Source organism: Saimiri boliviensis, chromosome 16 (assembly GCF_048565385.1).
Source record: "Saimiri boliviensis isolate mSaiBol1 chromosome 16, mSaiBol1.pri, whole genome shotgun sequence".
In the NCBI taxonomy this organism is placed as follows: Eukaryota; Metazoa; Chordata; class Mammalia; order Primates; family Cebidae; genus Saimiri; species Saimiri boliviensis.
The window spans coordinates 64,464,327-64,471,521 of record NC_133464.1 but is presented as its reverse complement, the minus strand read 5'-3'; positions in this window follow the sequence as shown (position 1 = coordinate 64,471,521).

Sequence of the window (7,195 nt, the reverse complement as noted above, 5' to 3'; positions counted from 1 at the left end):
CCCTCCCACCAGCACCATGACAGTTTACAGATGCCACGTAACATCAGGAAGTTACCCTGTAGGGTCTACAAAGGGGAGGCATGAATAATCCGCCCCTTGTTTAGCAAATAATCAAGAAATAACCATAAAATTGGGCAACCAGCAGCCCTTGGGACTGCTCTATGGAGTAGCCATTCCTTATTCCTTTCCTAATAAACTTGCATTCACTTTACTTTACAGACTGCCCTGCATTCTCTTCTGCGAGATACACAAACCCTCTCTTGGAGTCTGGATTGGGACCCCTTTCCGGTAACACAAATAAGGTCTGTACATTGTGGTTGGTTGATCTTTTAAATCTCTTATTAATCTAGAATATATTGGCAGCTGGGCACTTTGGGAGGCTGAGGTGGGTGGATCACCTGAGGTCAGGAGATCAAGACCAGCCTGGCCAACATGGCGAAACTCCATCTCTACTAAAAATACAAAAATTAGCCAGCTGTGGTGGTGCACACCTGTAATCCCAGCTACTTGGGAGACTGAAGCAGAAGAATCTCTTGAACCCGAGAGGCAAAGGTTGCAGTGAGCTGAGATCGTGCCACTATACTCCATCCTGGGCGACAGAGCAAGACTCTGTCTCAAAAAAAAAAAAAAAAAAAAAAAAAAAAAAAAAAAAAATTTACTGAGTGCCTTATGCAAAGAACCTAACAAGGTAGGCCATGTGGGAGCCACCAAACTGAACTGGATACAGATCCTATGATCAAAGATAATTAGGATCTAGAAGAAGAGACAAGAACTCAACCAAAATTAAAAGAGATTATCTCCAAAAGAATGGTGTAGCTTAAGCTGGGCGCGGTGGCTCAAGCCTGTAATCCCAGCACTTTGGGAGGCCAAGGCGGGTGGATCACGAGGTCGAGAGATCGAGACCATCCTGGTCAACATGGTGAAACCCCGTCTCTACTAAAAGTGCAAAAAATTAGCTGGGCATGGTGGCACGTGCCTGTAATCCCAGCTACTCAGGAGGCTGAGGCAGGAGAATTGCCTGAGCCCAGGAGGCGGAGGTTGCGGTGAGCCGAGATCGCGCCATTGCACTCCAGCCTGGGTAACAGGGGCGAAACTCCGTGTCCAAAAAAAAAAAAGAATGGTGTAGCTTAACTTGGTCATGATTAACTGAGGGGAAGAAAGAGGCCTTTGTGGCGATGGTACTTGAACCAAGCTAATGTAGCTGGAATGATCTGAACAGGGATGTTCTAAGCCAAAGGAATACCACGAAAGTGAGGAGGCAGGAGATACTAGGACATAGCCGAGAAAAAGTAAATAATTCAGTTTGGCTCAAAGGTGGGTAAGAAGAACCGTGGGAACCCGAGTTGGAAAAATGGGTTTGGAGTTAAACACGTATCTATGATTCAGCCCAGCCATTCTACACCTAGGTATTTACCCAAGAGAAATGAAATATATTTCCATGCAAAGGCTTATGCATAAGTGTTCATAGCAGCCTTATTCATAAAAACTAAGAAACATCAACAGGATTCAACTGGAATATTACTCTGTAACACAGAGAAAAATTACTGAAATATTCAACAACATGAATCTCAAAATCATTAAAATGAATGAAAAGAAAATGAAAAACTAATCTGTAGTAACAAAAGCATTTTTTTTTTTTTGAGATGGAGTTTTGCTCTTCTTGCCCCGGCTGGAGTGCAATGGCACCATCTCGGCTCACTGCAACATCTGCCTCCCAGGCTCAAGCGATTCTCCTGCATCAGCCTCCGGAGTAGCTGGGATTACAGGTGCCCACCGCCATGCCTGGCTAATTTTTGTATTTTCAGTAGAGACGAGGTTTCACCACGTTGGCCAGCCTGGTCTTGAACTCCTGACCTCAGATGATCCACCCTCCTCAGCCTCCTAAAGTGCTGGGATTACAGGCATGAGCCATCACCTCCGGCCGACAAAAGCTTTCTAAGTGGTTCTAAGTAGCTGCTTAGAACTAGGGGCAGTAGGAACTTTTTGGGAATGATGGAAATGCTCTGTAGCTTGATTGTGGTGATTTAATGGGCATACAGAGCCATCAAAACTCGTCAAAGTATACAATGTAAATGGATGCAGTTTACTGTATATAAATTATACCACAATAATGTTGATTTTTATTATTTATTTATTTGTTTTTGAAAACTGGGTCTTCTGGCCAGGTGCAGTGGCTCATGCCTGTAATCCCAGCACTTTGGGAGGCGGAGGCAGGTGGATCACCTGAGGTTGGGAGTTTGAGACTAGCCTGGCCAACATGATGAAACACCACCTCTACTAAAAATACAAAAATTAGCAGGTTGTGGTGGTGGGCGCCTATAATCTCAGCTACTCAGGAAGTTGAAATAGGAGAACTGTTTGAACTTAGGAGGCTGAGGTTGCAGTGAGCTGAGATGGCCCCACTGTACTCTAGCCTGGGTGACAGAACAAGACTCTGTCTCAAAAGAAAAGAAGAAAGAAAACCAATCCTTTACCACAGATACTTTGGAGAGTCAGAAAATGCAAAGCAAGAGTTTTCTCTTATAGTTTAGATTGAGAGAGAGAGAGAGAGAGAGAGAGAGAGAGAGAGAGAGAGAGAGAAAGAGAGCATGCATGCTAAGAGTTGATTGTTAAGAATCTGTAGTTTGCCCAGGGAGAGGAAGTGGTGTCAGCAGCCAGGGTGAGCAGATTTAAAGTGGCAATTTAATGACATCACTATTGATTTCAGACTCCTGCAGTGTCGTACTATATTCAGATTAAAGTCTAGGTTGCTATTAAATTAATGAAGAACAAAATAATGGTGGGGGGGAATTGAAGCTTTCTTTTTATGCTAACCTCCTGCTATAACCTGGCAGGATAGCTACTTTCCAATATTTTAAGAAGTTATTTATATTCAAGGGAAGTGTGTTTTAAAGAATTCTAAGAAAGAAAAGGAAAGTCTAATGTTACAAGACACTGCAGGGAAATGTCACTGTGTAATAACTCCCATCTGGGTTGGGTGGCAGGGTTTGGGCTTTGTGCCCAACAGTGCATCACATTATATAATAACACATACCCTCCTTCTGTGCCTTGCTGCCTCGCTTTTACAATACATGCGGTGCATGAGCAGGGCAGGATGCACTGGTGCCTCTGGTGACAGTGCAGAATGCACCAAGAAATAGGAATGCAGACATACTCTGAAGACAAAAAGACAGGCTTGGCATGGTGGCTCATGCCTGTAATCCCAGCACTTCGGGAGGCTGAGGTGGGCAGATCATTTGAGGTCAGGAGTCCAAAGACCAGCCTGGCCAACATGGTGAAGGCCCATCTCTACTAAAAATGCAAAAATTAGCCAGATGTGGTTGTGGGCACCTTTAATCCCAGGTACTCAGGAGGCTGAGGTGGGAGAATTGCTTGAACCCAGGAGGCAGAGGTTGCAGTGAGCTTAGATTATGCCACTGCACTACAGCCTGTGCAACAGAACGAGACTCCATGTAAAAAACAAAGACGGCCGTGCGTGGTGGCTCACACCTGTAATCCAAGCACTTTGGAGGCCAAGGTGGGTGAATCACCAGAGGTCGGGAGTTCAAGACCAGCCTGACCAATATGGTGAAACCCCGTCTTAAAAAATAAATAAATAAAAAATAAAAGCAAAGACAAAAAGACAGTAAGAACACAGTCCTTTTAATGTAGGGAGCAGGTTATCTTCTCCAGGTCTGGTAACTTAAGACTCAAGTCTCCCAGTCTGCCACTATTCTATGGAGGCAGCTAAGGAAGCTCTGCTGAGATTCTGACCCATGTTAAATGAAATAAATTAATATAAAAACGTATTTCTTTTTTGTGGGTGGGGGAATGGAGTCTTACTCTGTTGCCCAGGCTGGAGTGCAGAGGCGTGATCATGGCTCACTGCAACCTCCGCCTCCCGGGTTCAAGTGATTCTCCTGCCTCAGCCTCCCTAGTAGCTAGAACTACAGATGTGTGCCACCACACCCAGCTAAAAAAAAACGTAGCTTCTCAGTAAACTGTTAGAAAGCTGTTTCACCAAGATGGAAAAAGGGGATGTGGTATTCAGGTGAGAAATTGGCTCATATCTATGGGTGCTAGGAAGTCTCATGATCTGGCATCTACAAGCTAGAGACCCAGAAAAGCTAGTGGTGTAATTCAGTCCAAGCTCAAAGGCCTGGGAACCAGGGAAGCCAATGGTATAAATCCCATTGCAAAGGCAGGAGAAGATCAATGTCCCAGCTCAAGCGGGTAGGCGGGCAGCAATAGGAGTGAACTTCTCCTTCCTGTTTTTTTGTTCTATTCAGGCCCTCAATGGATTAGGTGATGTCTACTCACACTTGCCATCTACTTCACTGACTCCACTGCCAGAAATGCTCATCTCATCTGGAAACACCCACACAGACACACCCAGAAACAGTATTTAATCTGGGCACCCTCTGGTGCAGTCAAGTTGACATAGAAAATCAACCACTGAGGATTCAGCAGCGAGCAAACCAAAACAAAGAAAAACCAAGCCTTCTTGAAGCTTGCATGGGATTGGGGTTGACACAGATGACAAGTAAGTAAGTAAAATACTTAGTATGTTACATGGTAATAGGTGTCGTGGAGAAAAAGTAAACAAGAGGGTTGGGCATACCATGGTGGGAAGGTAGGTTTAAATGTGGTGGTCAGCCGGGTGTGGTGGCTCACGCCTGCAATCCCAGCACTTTGGGAGGCTGAGGCGGGAGGATCACCTGAGGTCAGGAGTTTGAGACCAGCATGGCCAACGTGGTGAAACCTTGTTTCTACTAAAAATACAAAAATTGGCTGAGTGTGGTGATGTGCACCTGTAGTCTCAGCTACTCTGGAGGCCGAGGCACAAGAATCACTTGAACCCAGAAGGTAGAGGTTGCAGTGAGCCGAGATCATGCCACTGTACTCTAGCCTGGGTGACAGAGCAATCCTCTGTCTCAAAAAATTAAACAAATGAATGAATGAATGAATCAATGTGAAATGTGGTGGTCCAGGAAGGCCTTTTATTTATTTATTTATTTTGAGACAGAGTGTCACTCTCTCCCCCAGGCTGGAGTGCAGTGGTGTGACCTCGGCTCACTGCAGCCTCTGCCTCCCAGGTTCCAGTGATTCTCTGTGCCTCAGCCTCCCAAGTAGCTGGGATTACAGGCACATGCCACCATGCCTGGCTAATTTTTGTATTTTAGTAGAGACGTGTTTTCACCATGTTTGCCAGGCTGGTCTCAAACTCCCGACCCCACCCACCTTGGGCCTCATGGAGTGCTGGGATTACAGGTGTGAGCCGCCGTCCCTGGCCAGGAAGATCTCTTGATATTGACAAAATATCATCTGAACAGAAATTTAAAGGTGGTCAGAGAGTGGGCTATGCAGCTATCTGGGAAGAGGATTTGGGCAGATGCAGAGGCTGTGAAATAGAAGATGCCTGGTTAGGGTTGCCAGGCAACATACAAGGTGCCCAATTAACTTGGAAACAAAAAAAATAAGATGCTGCTGGAACAATCAGTTAAGATATGATGGGAGCTTGGGTCAGAGTAGTAGCCATAGAGTTGGTGAAAAGTGAGCAGATTCTGGATATATTTTGGAGGTAGAGCCCACAGGATTTGCTAAGAAACTGGACATGGAATGTGAAAGAAAGAAATGTTAAAGAAGGGTGCAAGGATTAGGCCTGGGCACCTGGAAATGGAAAGTTCTCCATTTTATCAAGATAGTAAAGGCTGTGGCTATAGGAGGAGTAAATTTTGAGGTGTTATCAAGAGCTTGGTTCTGATTATAGAAATGTTGGGTTGGTGGCTGGATACTTGGGTCTGGAATTCAAGGGAGAAGTCTTGGTTGGTGACATAAATAGGGGAGTCATTGTGGTTCTAATTATCAGAACCATTTCTGTCTTCTCCTGAAACAGTTACCTACTACCAGAATTATGCTACATAAACCCACCCTGTGGGGAGTAGAAAAGTTCCTCTTTAAAGTTTCCTTTCTTGTTAAAGAATAAATAATAAGTGTGCTAATAACTCTTTGTTAAGCCCTATCCTATGTAGCTGTTAAACATACCATGCTTACTGGCACGTAGTACATTCTGTGTCTTTGTACTTTAGCCAAGGTATCTCTGCTGGACGTGCTCACAGGCATGTCCCAGCTCTCCATTGCTTTTACCTGTTTAGAAAAGTTGTTAGCCAGTCGGGTTTTAGTTTATACTGTAAGATCTGGCTCCAGCCAACAGAGATCAGACACAGCAGTAAGGACAACCCCAAATGCGCAAGGGATAAATATGTCTGCTTTTCCTTTGTTCATTGTACTCTCTGGCAAAATGGCTAGCAAGGGTACCCTTCCTGCAGTCCAGGAAGTAAAAAAATCTATTGTCTGAGTGCTAATTTTTCTTTGCAGCACCAAGCATCTGTTTCCAACACACCCCAAAACTTAGTGGCTTAAAACAACCACCATTGATTTAGTTTAAGATTTTGGGGATCAGCAATTTAGGCAGAGTTTAATTAGCTGGGAACTTCTGGTCTTGGGTCATCTGGGGCAGGCTTTCTGGTGCCTCTGCTGTCAGCTGTCAGGGCAGCTGGCTGTTCTCGGATGGCCTTAGCTGGAATGATTCATCCCTGCTTCACCCGGTCTCCCATTTCCAGCAGCCGGTCCAGGACTGTGTTCCCAGTAGAGGCAGTGTTTGGAGAGAAAGAAGTGCTCAGGGCCTCTTGAAGCCTAGACCTGGAACTGTCACATCAACACTCTGTCACATTCTCACGGTCAAAGCAAGTCGCAGAGCTGGTGGTGAAGGAGGGGGAAGTAGATTTCCCCCTTGGTGGGAGTAGCTGCAGAGCCGCATTGCAAAGGGCAGGGATACAAGGAGACTGTTTGGGCCATTAGTGCAACCAGTTTATTGCATGTCTCACATCTGAAACATTTTCAACCTGGCTATATTGAAGTTTAATGAACCGTCTTTTCTCTCTAAAAAGAAATGTAGCTGGGAGGGGTGACTTGCGCCTGTAATCCTAGCACCTTGGGAGGACAAAGTGAGTGGATTGCTGAGCTCAGGAGTTCAAGACCAGCCTGGGCATCACGGCAAAACCCTGTCTCTACAAAATATATATTAGCTGGGCCTGGTGGTGCACGCCTGTAGTCCCAGTTACTTGGGGGTCTGAGGTGGGAGGATCACTTGAGCCCAGGAGGTCGAGGCTGCAAGACTGCACCACTGAACACCAGTCTGAGTAACAAAGCAAGA